The sequence below is a fragment of the Cervus elaphus genome, chromosome X (assembly GCF_910594005.1).
Source record: "Cervus elaphus chromosome X, mCerEla1.1, whole genome shotgun sequence".
Classification (NCBI taxonomy): domain Eukaryota; kingdom Metazoa; phylum Chordata; class Mammalia; order Artiodactyla; family Cervidae; genus Cervus; species Cervus elaphus.
In genome coordinates this window covers 175,394,757-175,405,676 of record NC_057848.1, presented here as the reverse complement: position 1 = coordinate 175,405,676, position 10,920 = coordinate 175,394,757, and the positions used below count along the sequence as shown (strand labels likewise).

General features: G+C 44.8%; 1 long non-coding RNA gene across 1 annotated transcript; it reads right to left on the bottom strand.

Annotated features, from left to right (window-relative positions):
• Window positions 1-653: 653 nt before the first annotated feature.
• On the bottom strand, window positions 654-7,229 carry LOC122690128. Its single transcript, XR_006339983.1, has 3 exons — window positions 6,998-7,229; window positions 6,529-6,530; window positions 654-664 (listed from the first exon to the last, which is right to left on the bottom strand). It is a non-coding gene; the product is annotated as an uncharacterized LOC122690128 (long non-coding RNA).
• Window positions 7,230-10,920: the final 3,691 nt, after the last annotated feature.

Genomic DNA, 10,920 nt, shown 5'->3' with positions numbered 1-10,920 from the left:
AGCAAAACAAAACAAAGGTCATTAAGGAGGTGTAGGGTAAGTATCGATCGCTCTTGGAAAGTTTGAGGAGGCAGTAAGTCATGACTGACTTTGACAAAACCGTGGTATTAGAGAAACCTAGTTCCTGGCTCTGGTGTAACTCCAAGATTCCAGACCCAGGACACGTTCCCGGAAGTCGGAAAGGTGACAGTGTTATGACAAATAGGAGCATCGGCTGTTTCCACGGCAGGTAGGAAGGATGCCGAACTCATTTCTGGAAGGATCTATCACCGATGGGGAGGGCAAGCAGGCACAGAAGGATCCTGGTGAAATCAGAGAAGGTGAATCACAGAGGAGGTAGAAAAGGAGGGATGATTTATATTCATAGGCTTTATCTACCGATCGATAGATGTGGTACGACATAGGATGCTTGCTTCATCTAAGCAAGAGAGACTCCACACAACTGTTTTCTTCATCTAAGCGAGAGAGACTCTACACAAGTGTCCAAGAAGGAACACCCCAGGTCTTGTGTAGTTGGTCTCAATGAGGACCCTCTGGGGGCTACTGTTCACTGTGATGCCTGGGCTTCTCACTGCGGTGTCTTCTCTGGTTGCAGAGCACGGGGTCTAGGCGTGCGGGCTTCAGTAATTGCACCATGAGGGTACAGGAGTTTGTGGCTCCCAGGCTCCAGAGCACAGACTCAACAGCTGTGGTGCACAGGCTTACGTATTCCATATCATGTGGGATCCTCCGGGACCAGCGACCGAACCCAAGCCTCCTGCGTTGGAAGGTGGATTCTCTACCGCTAAGCAACCAGGGGAGCCCTCCTGCTATCTATTCTAAAGGAGTGTCTGTTACCTTCCTTCTTCAAAATTCCTATGCATTTTTATTTTTTCTCAGTAGAAATGTTGCTTTGGCATAAGCAGCCTGCCATGCTGGTGGGAATGAAAAGACCACAATTCTTCCTGTCCAAGCACCCTGCCTTTAGTTCTCTGGCTCACCTTCTTGACCGAATGATGCAAACAACCTCCTGATGAGCTTCACTGACTGCAGGCTTTTTCTTGTTTTTGTCCACTGGCAATGGCTTCCACCAGTGTCATTGTGCTGAAGTGTTTTATTTATATTCCAGGTCCCTGCTCCAAACCTCATCATGCTCTTCTGTTGTCCAATTATGGGCTTCCTTGGTGGCTCAGCTGGTAAAGAATCCGCCTGCAATGCGGGAGACCTGAGTTTGATCCCTGGGTTGGGAAGATCCCCTGGAGAAGAGAAAGGCTACCCACTCCAGTATCCTGGCCTGGACTATACAGTCCATGGGGTCACAAAGAGTCAGACATGACTGAGAGACTTTCACTTAAGTTTCCTTGTCCAATTATGGATCTAAATTTCAGAATTTCTAGGTCTCTTTTATTTTTCACCAGTCTACCTGGACAAACTCAAGTTGACTGCTCGCCACTAAGCAAGCTCTTTTTTCCATCAGTATGACTTAAACAAGGTCTCTCAAAACATTCTCTTCTAAATCTCAGTGCCTTTTCTGATTTTATCCTTTTCAACTTCTCTTCCTCTTTCCTTTGGAGATTTGTTGTTCAGTCACTCAGTCGTATCTGACTCTTTGCAACCCCATGGATTGCAGCACGCCAGGCTTCCATGACCTTCACCAACTCCTGGAGATTGCTCAAACTCATATCCATTGAGTCGGTGATGCCATCCAACCATCTCATCCTTTGTCACCCCTTTTTCCTTCTGTCCTCATTCTTTCCCAGCATCAGGGTCTTTTCCAATGAGATGGCTCTTTGCAGCAGGTGGCCAAAGTGTTGGAACTTCACATCTCAGATAAATTCAAATAATTATGCAAATCCATCCTTGTTTATGAGGCTTTTTACCAGTCGGTGTGTCTCTGACTCCAATAACACCCGGAAGCACTTATTGTAATTGCCACAAAAGAACAAGTAAATACTTAGACTTTTATTGTTTGTTGTTTTATGGGCATTTGCATCATCCACCCAATTAGTTTTAATTATAACAAAGATTTTAATAGATGATACATTCATCCCCAAGTGCCTATCCTAATGTTCATTATACTTAATAGAAGAATCACATAAGGCATGCTTTAAGAATGGTCTGTTTAAAGCAGATGAAAGCTAATGAAGGGAAGTGAAAGTCGTTCCTTCATGTCCGGCTCTTTGCACCAACCCCATGGACTATACAGTTCATGGAATTCTCCCGGCCAGAATACTGGAGTTTGGTGCCACCCAAAAAAACAGTGTCCAGATAAATGGAGGACAACAAATTTCTTGACGTGTAAGACATCTAAATGGGACATGAGCTGGTTCTCCTTCAGTTAGTCCCCATTAAGGAAAATTACTCAGCAATTAAAAATAGTGAGATAATGGCATTTGTGGGCAACATGGATGAACCTAGAGATAATCATACTAAGTGAAGAAAGACAAAAAAATACCATATGATATTACTTATACGTGGATTCTGAAGAAATAAGAGAAATGAATTTATTTATAAAACAGAAACAGACTCACAAACTCAGAGAAGGAATTCATGGTTACCAGGGGGGAAAGACAGGGGAAGGGATAGTTAGGGAGTTTGGGATGGATATTTACACACCGATACATCTGAAGTGGATAGTCAATAAGGACCTGCTGTCCAGCACAGGGAAATCTGCTCAATACTCTGTAATAACCTTATGGTCACCAGGGGGAAGGATGGGGGAAGGGATAGTTAGGGAGTCTGGGATGGACACGGACACACTGCTGTATTTAACATGGAGAACCTGCAAGGACCTGCTGGACAGCTCAGGGAAGTCTGCTCAATGTCACTTGGCAGCCTGGATGGAAGGGGATTTGGGGGAGAATGGAAGCACATATATGTACGGCTGAGTCCATCACAACATTGTTAACTGGCTATATTCCAAAATAAAATAAAATGCTTAAATTATTTAAAGTATATTCCCCATGAATTTAAGTGTTCAGAATTGGTTTGATGAGAACTTGGGCGGGAGATACGGTGGAATTATTTCCTTTCTGACGTGTAACTTGATACTGAAAGTGAGTGGATCTGTATAACGTGAGAACCATGAAGGGCTTCCCAGGTGGATCTAGGGTAAAGAACCCACCTGCCAATGCAGGAGATATAAGAGACGAGCGTTCGATCCCGGGGTGGAGACGATCCCTTGGAGAAGGGAACGGCAACCCACTCCAGTATTCTTGTCTGCAGAATCCACTGGACAGAGGAGCCTGGCGGGATGCAGTCCACGGGGTCGCAAAAGAGTCAGACCCGACTGAAGTGACTTAGCACAACTGCACGCAAGGATCATGAAACACGGAATAGTATGCACGTCCTGTATTACAACTTATGGATTCTAAGGGAGACTAATTTTAAGGCAGAGGGAAGGCAAATAGGCACTAGTTAAGCTGGTGAGAACCGAAGAATAAGAAGAAAAAAAAAAAATGGAAGCAACCTGTATTCCTGCAGGAAGAGGAATACACACAACGAATATAATTCCTTGTGAACCCTGACAGTTCTATTCCCTGAAACAGAGCCAAGAAAATTTAGCATGACTTGACTTTTTTTTTACAAGAAGTTATTAAATCCACACCATTTCTCAGAATCTCTTTGCTCTCAAGGCTGCCAAATTTAACCAGCAGAAATCAAAGATCATATTTGCTTCTCAGAAAGAAAGTCTGTGCAACACCAGCGTGATGAAATATCACCATTTGGTGGGTTGGAGGCACTGGGGACCCTGGGAGAGAATGATTGATCTTAATACGCTGTTGATGGGCAAGCTTGCAAACGCCAATGAGGCAAACAGACAGGAACTCAGAGACTTCCTGAATAGCCCCCAGGAAAGGAAAGTGGAGTGGCCATGGTTTCCAGGGGACTCTAGGAAGTTCCTTTTGTTGGAGCAAAACTGGTTTTTTGATCCTGGAGGCAAAAGTCATCACTAGAAATCACAACCTTTTCAGTCAATGCTTAGTGCATGACAGGGAAATGGACCCATGTCCTCAGTCAAAGGAGGAATGTTTAATTGATCGCAAATCATACTTAAAAAATAGGATTTCCTTTCTAGGTGTCAGGAATGTGTCACGGATGCCAAGAACAAAACAAATTTCAGGAAAGTGGAGTAAAGCCTGCCTGTCGTTTCAAAGGTAGAACTTAACAGTTAAACCTCTCACTTGTAGGCCATTTTCCTAAACCTCTGAATATGGGTTTACGAAAATTTTAGGAACAATGGTTCTAAACCTTAAGAGACACAATGGCTCAGACAGTTAAGAATTTGCCTGCAGTGTGGGAAAATGCCATTCGATCCAAGGGTTGGAAAGATCCCCTAAAGAAGGTAACGGAAACACACTGCAATGTCCTTGACAGGAAAAATCCCGCGGACAGAGAAAGCTGGCAGGCTAGAGTCCATGGGGTTGCAGAGAGTCAGACACGACTGAGCCACTCACATTCGAAGAGACACAGATATCCTATGTAGGCAAAGATATTTTATATATTGATTATATATTGCTACATAACAAATATTTGAAACATGTCTTATGCTCACACTGACATTTTAATGTGTATTAATAACCAACAACGATGGCAATCATGATAGCTAACTTTACATGGTTTCAGGCACAAATAATTCACACACAAAATAAGTGACTCAATTCTCAAAAGTTCTGAGATGTTAGCAATTTTCATAACTTTCCTGTAAATCGGGAAACCGAGGCACAAAAATTAAAAAACTGCTCAAGATCACAAAGCTTATAAATGATGAAATATGAAACCAGCACTCTTACTTATTATAGTAATAATGAATTTCTTAATTACAGTACAGACAAGAAACAAATGGAAAGTAATATGAAATAATATAATACATATTTTCACAATTTTCGGGTTACAATGAAGTGGTCCAAAGCGTTAGGGGATGAATTGCTCATGCAAGTGGCTCAAATGCCAGGAGCAGTGTTGGAATTCTTCTAAAATTACTAACAGCTCTTGGTAAGTTTCCAAACAAATAAACTACAATTTTCCCTCTAATTCCTTGGCAGCTGTGTTCCTGGAAAATTCAATGCCTATTATAACTGTGCAAAAGAAAAAGTACCCCTTCAGTTCAGATGTAAAATGAAATTAGGTTCTAGGTTCACATAATTATGGAGAATTTTTTTTTCTTTTAATGTAAACAAACACTCGGTGGGATATTTCAAAATTGTATGGGAAATGGTCATGTATGGATGTGAGAGCTGGACTATATAAAGAACGCTGAGTGCTGAAGAATTGATGCTTTTGAGCTGTGGTGTTGGAGAAGACTCTTGAGAGTCCCTCAGACTGCAAGGAGATCCAACCAGTCCATCCTAAAGGAAATCGGTCCTGAATATTCATTGGAAGGGCTGATGTTGAAGGTGAAACTCCAATACTTTGGCCACCTGATGCAAAGAACTGACTCCTTGGGAAAGACCCTGATGCTGGGAAAGATTGAAGGCGGGAGGAGAAGGGGATGACAGAGGATGAGATGGTTGGATGGCATCACTGACTCGATGGACATGGGTTTGGGTGGACTCCGGGAGTTGGTGATGGACAGGGAGGCCTGGTGTGGTGGCGTCCCTGGGGTCGCAAAGAGTCAGACACGACTGAGCGACTGAACTGATGGGAAATGGTACAACTCTTTTTGCTGTTTTAAAATTATGTTTGTTTCAATGTTAAGGACACTGCTGAACTTTTTTTTTTTGTATCATTCCTGGCTGCCACCCACTACACGAGCGTGGTGACACTAAATTATAATAATAACTGTAAGAACAACAAAATCCCACAATGACCCCTGAAGAGTGACCGTTCTAAGGACTCTGTGGACAGAATTCAGAATCACCTTGGACTCTGCAATTCTAGGCAAAACGTTGAGCGTGGGATCATTCTTCTTCAGGAGCTACTGGTTGGCAACTTTTCAGCAAATTCTGAAATCTTATGTACTATCTATTCCACCAAAGGTAAAGAATCACCAGTCCTGGGTATTCCATGATGCTGTAAACTACTTTCTTCCAATCCATTTTCTGTTTGGTAACCGTTCTTTGTGGTTTGCTTGGGACACTGTCCATATTCCAAACCTGCATTATTCTGCTGATCCCTCAGCATCCTTCTCAGAATAGTATCCCTCACAGACTTTTTATTTGCAGTAAACGATGCCAAACATTGGGCTTCCCAGGTGGTGCTAGTGGCAAAGGACCCGTCTGCCAATGCAGAAGACCCGAGTTCGATCCCTGGGTCGGACAGACTCCCTGGAGGAGGAAACGGCAACCCATTCCAGTATTCTTGCCTGGGAAATCCCATGGACAGAGAAGCCTGGTGGGCTACAGTCCATGGGGTCTCAAAGAGTTGGATATGACTAAAGGGACTTCATACTCATGCATGCCAAACACTGCCCGTAGCTGCATTAAAATGAGCTCACACGAGTGGCTTCGAGCATCACTCTTAAGTTCTCGGATCCTGCAGTGACTTTTCTCTGGTGCTGTGTGCAAAGCACCAGTGGTCTCCAGGGTTCCTGCTTAAACATATGGTTACGTCTGAAGTGCAAGCTATACAACCTCCTTCCCCAGCGCTTCCCGGGTGCAAAGTCACGAGCATCTCATTTGAAGGGCAGGAGGCAGGAGGCTGACTGATCAAACAACTGGAGTTGGGGCAAAGGAAGCTGGTCCTCTGGACTCTTTCTGGCCTCTGAGGATGGTGGCCAGTGGTACTGGCTCATATACCAAACGAGCCACAGCTGGTGCCAGGACCCAAAATAAACCATCAGGGCACGCTTCAGGGGAGAAACAGGACATTACTGGTCAAGACTATGGCAAACGTGTGCTGGAAAAGAAGGTTCAATAGTACTACCTCAGTGCCTATCAGTAGTTATGTGATATTCTGTGATGGCAGCTTTGCCATTAATGTCCTTGCTCTTGTTCAGGGGCTCAGTCATGTCTGGCTCTTTGTGATCCCATGGACTGCAGCACATCAGGCTTCCTTGTCCTTCACCATCTCCAGGAACTTGCTCAAATTCATGTCCATTGAGCCAGTGATGGCATCCGACCATCCCATCCTCTGTCGTCCCCTTCTCCTCCTGCCTTCAATCTTTCCCAGCATCGCGGGCTCTTCCAATGAGCCGGCTCCTCGCATCAGGGGGCCAAAGTTTTGGAGCTTCAGCTTCAGCATCAGTCCTTTCGGTGAATATTCAGGGTGGATTTCCTTTAGGATGGGCTGGTTGGATCTCCTTACTGTCCAAGGGATGCTATAGTGCAAATCCACTGCTGTGTATTTGAGTTTGGCCGTTCTGATAGATAGACGCTGTCCAGCTCAAGGTTCAGTTCAGTTCAGTTCAGTCATTCAGTCGTGTCTGACTCTTTGCGACCCCATGAACCGCAGCATGCCAGGCCTCCCTGTCCATCACCAACTCCCGGAGTTTACTCAAACTCATGCCCATCGAGTCGGTGATGCCATCCAGCCATCTCATCCTCTGTCGTCCCCTTCTCCTCCTGCCCCCAATCCCTCCCAGCGTCAGGGTCTTTTCCAATGAGTCAACTCTTCGCATGAGGCAGCCAAAGTATTGGAGTTTCAGCTTCAGCATCAGTCCTTCCAATGAACACTCAGGACTGATCTTTAGGATGGACTGGTTGGGTCTCCTTGCAGTCCAAGGGACTCTCAAGAGTCTTATCCAGCACCGCAGTTCAAAAGCATCAGTTCTTCAGCGCTCAGCTTTCTTTACTGTCTAACTCTCACACCAATACATGACCACTGGAAAAACCATAGCCTTGACTAGACGGACTTTTGTTGCCAAAGTAATGTCTCTGCTTTTTAATATGCTGTCTAGGTTGGTCATAACTTTCCTTCCAAGGAGTAAGTGTCTTTTAATTTCATGGCTGCAGTCACCATCTGCAGTGATTTTGGAGCCCAGAAAACTAAAGGCTGACACTGTTTCCACTGTTTCCCCATCGATTTCCCATGAAGTGATGGGACCAGATGCCATGATCTGAGTTTTCTGAATGCTGAGCTTTAAGCCAACTTTTTCACCCTCCTTTTTTCACTTTCATCAAGGGTTAGGATCTCTCAAGTCTCTGTCCAGATTTTGAAGCTGCATTGCGTGGGGTATACAATGTACTGTTTCCATGTGCCGCACTGAACACTATGCCCTCAAAATTCACGTGTTGAAACCCCACGTCCCTGATATAACTGTGAGTGGAGATAGAGCCCCCAAGGTAAAATGAGGTCCCTAGAGTGGGCCCTGATCCCACAGGACTGGGGTTCTAATAAGCAGAGGAGATCAGGTCACACGTCCACAGGGAGACACGTGTCTCCCTGTGAAGACATAGGGATCAGACGGCCGTCTACACGCCCAGGAGAGAGGCCTCCGGAGAAACCAGGCCTGCCTGCACCTGCATCTCAGACTCCAGCCTCCAGGACTAGTGAGGAAAAAAAAAAAAACAAGTTTCTATTATTTAAGGCACCCTGTCTAAGGTGTTTTATTATGGCAACTGAAGAAGGAGAAGACACTGTTTTATACAAAACGAGAATGCAAGAAATTCCCAGGTGGCTCAGTGGTACAGAATCTGCCTTTCAAGCAGGGAGCCAGACCCCCTGGAGAAGGGAATGGAAACCCACTCCAGTATTTGTGCCTGGAGAATCCCATGGACAGAGGAGCCTGGTGGGCTACAGGACACAGGCTTGTAAAGAGTTGGACATGACTGAGCATATAAATACACACACACACATATACATATATACGTATACATATATATATATACACATACATACATGTATACACAGACATATATGGGGCTTTCCTGATGACTCAGATGGTAAAGAATCTGCATGTAATACAGGAAGCCCAGGTTTGATCCCTGGTTTGGGACAATCCCCTGGAGAAGGGCACGGCAACCCACTCCAGTGTTCTTGCCTGGAGAATGCCATGGACAGAGGAGCCTGGCGGGCTACAGTCCAGTCGGTCACAAAGAGTCAGACAGGACTGAGTGACTGACCATCCACACACACATATACACACATATATATGAGAACTTTCCTCGCAATGAGAACTGTTACAATTACTCTCTGCTTAGAAATATTTTTTTTTAATATGTGTGAGTAGAAATTCCTTCTAAGAACACTAATGTATAGCTCCTGATTCAATAAAGTTTATTTTTCAGTCAATAATTTTTAAAAAGTTACAAAATATATGAATTTATATACTTGGGTTTGTGTCCCTACGTCTCTCAAGATGCCTGGTAAAATGATGAAAGTCTATAGTCACCTCATTCACATTCCTCTTGACTCAGACACTCCTGAACTCCAATTCCTTTCCTCCTCATTCCTCTTTTTTTTTTAAACCGTGAGTCATTTACAAAGAATATCGAACGCCGTTTCTCCGACAGTCCCCTGGCGCGTGGCTTTCCCATCATGGCATTAATCATTGATTAAAATTTTAAAACGTCACCCTAATGTTTCACGATATTAAGGGAGTCTTTAATCCCTTCTGGAAAATTAAATCCATACTTCTTCCCAGCGGCTGTGTGACAGCGATCGAACCAGCACCCCGGTTGCCAGGCTCCCGGGACTGCTCCCCGGGCACGTCTGTTCATTCCTGTCAATGCCAATACATGGATCCTCCCCGAGACATGACGTGTAGGGCCGACTGTACAAGGGCTTTGTGCGGTGGCTGTGCGTTCTTTACACACCGATTCTTCGCAGGATGATGGAGGCGGGTACAAACGAGTGGAATGCCAGAGTTTTCACCTGCAGTGGGAATTCTGGTGTGTGGAGACTTTGAAAGGAGATCGGAGTTGTCCTAGAGAGAGTTTTCCCCGGCAGTGACCATTCAAGCCCCCCCTAAAGCACTGTGCGTGTGAGAATTAGAACATAAAGAAGGCTGAGCGCCAAGGAACTGATGCTTTCGAAGTGTGGTCCTGGAGAAGACTCTTGAGAGTCCCTTGGACTGCAGGGAGATCCAACCAGTCCATCCTAAAGGAAATCAGTCCTGGGTGTTCATTGGAAGGACTGATGCTGAAGCTGAAGCTCCAACTCTTTGGCCACCCAAAGATGCAAAGAGCTGACTCATTGGAAAAGACTCTGATGCTGGGAAAGATTGTAGGTGAGAGGAGAAGGGGGTGACAGAGGATGAGATGGTTGGATGGCATCACCGGCTCGATGGACGTGAGTTTGAGTAAGCTCCGGGAGATGGTGTTGGACAGATGAGCCTGGCGTGCTGGACTCCAAGGGGTCGCAAAGAGTCGGACATCACTAAGCAGATGAACAGCAACAATAAAGTGTGTGGAAGTGAGAGCCTTGTGAGCCCTGGAGGTCAGGCCTTGCAGCAAGGAGACCATCTCGGTGACCTTGGGGGAATGCCTTGAGCAGCAGAGCCTTGGTTTCATCCATTTGTCTGCGAAAGGCATTAGAGGCACCCTGCCTGCCTCCTTGTGTCAGGACGAAATAAAGAGGCAGGCAGAACGCTGTTAAGCCCATTAGAGAACGTGATACAATGATCAAGTTGAATGACTCCCTCCTAAGAATAATTACTAAATGCTGCCTTTCTGAGAGGAGAAGCTGAGCTGTTTTAACTTCTGCTTTATCCTTTACGTCGGGGACTCGGTATTATTATGGTACATTTTTCATGCATTCTCTAGCTGATTGCCTTAGTTATCCTCTGTAACTGTTAATATGCGGGCAGGCTTCCAAAACCTCTCCAAATGAATGCATTTAGGATAACCATAAATCGACAGATATTTACTGAAATAATGAGTTCTAATTATGGATATGGAATGGATTTAAAGACAAGCCATATCTACCCAGCAGTTGACTGGATTAGTGGGGGGAAAAAAAAAAACAGGACTTTATGGATACTCATACTCACGATTTATTGCAAGGATACATAAATCTGTGCTTTAGGAGTTTAAACTATATATTTTGCACTTGATTTACAAA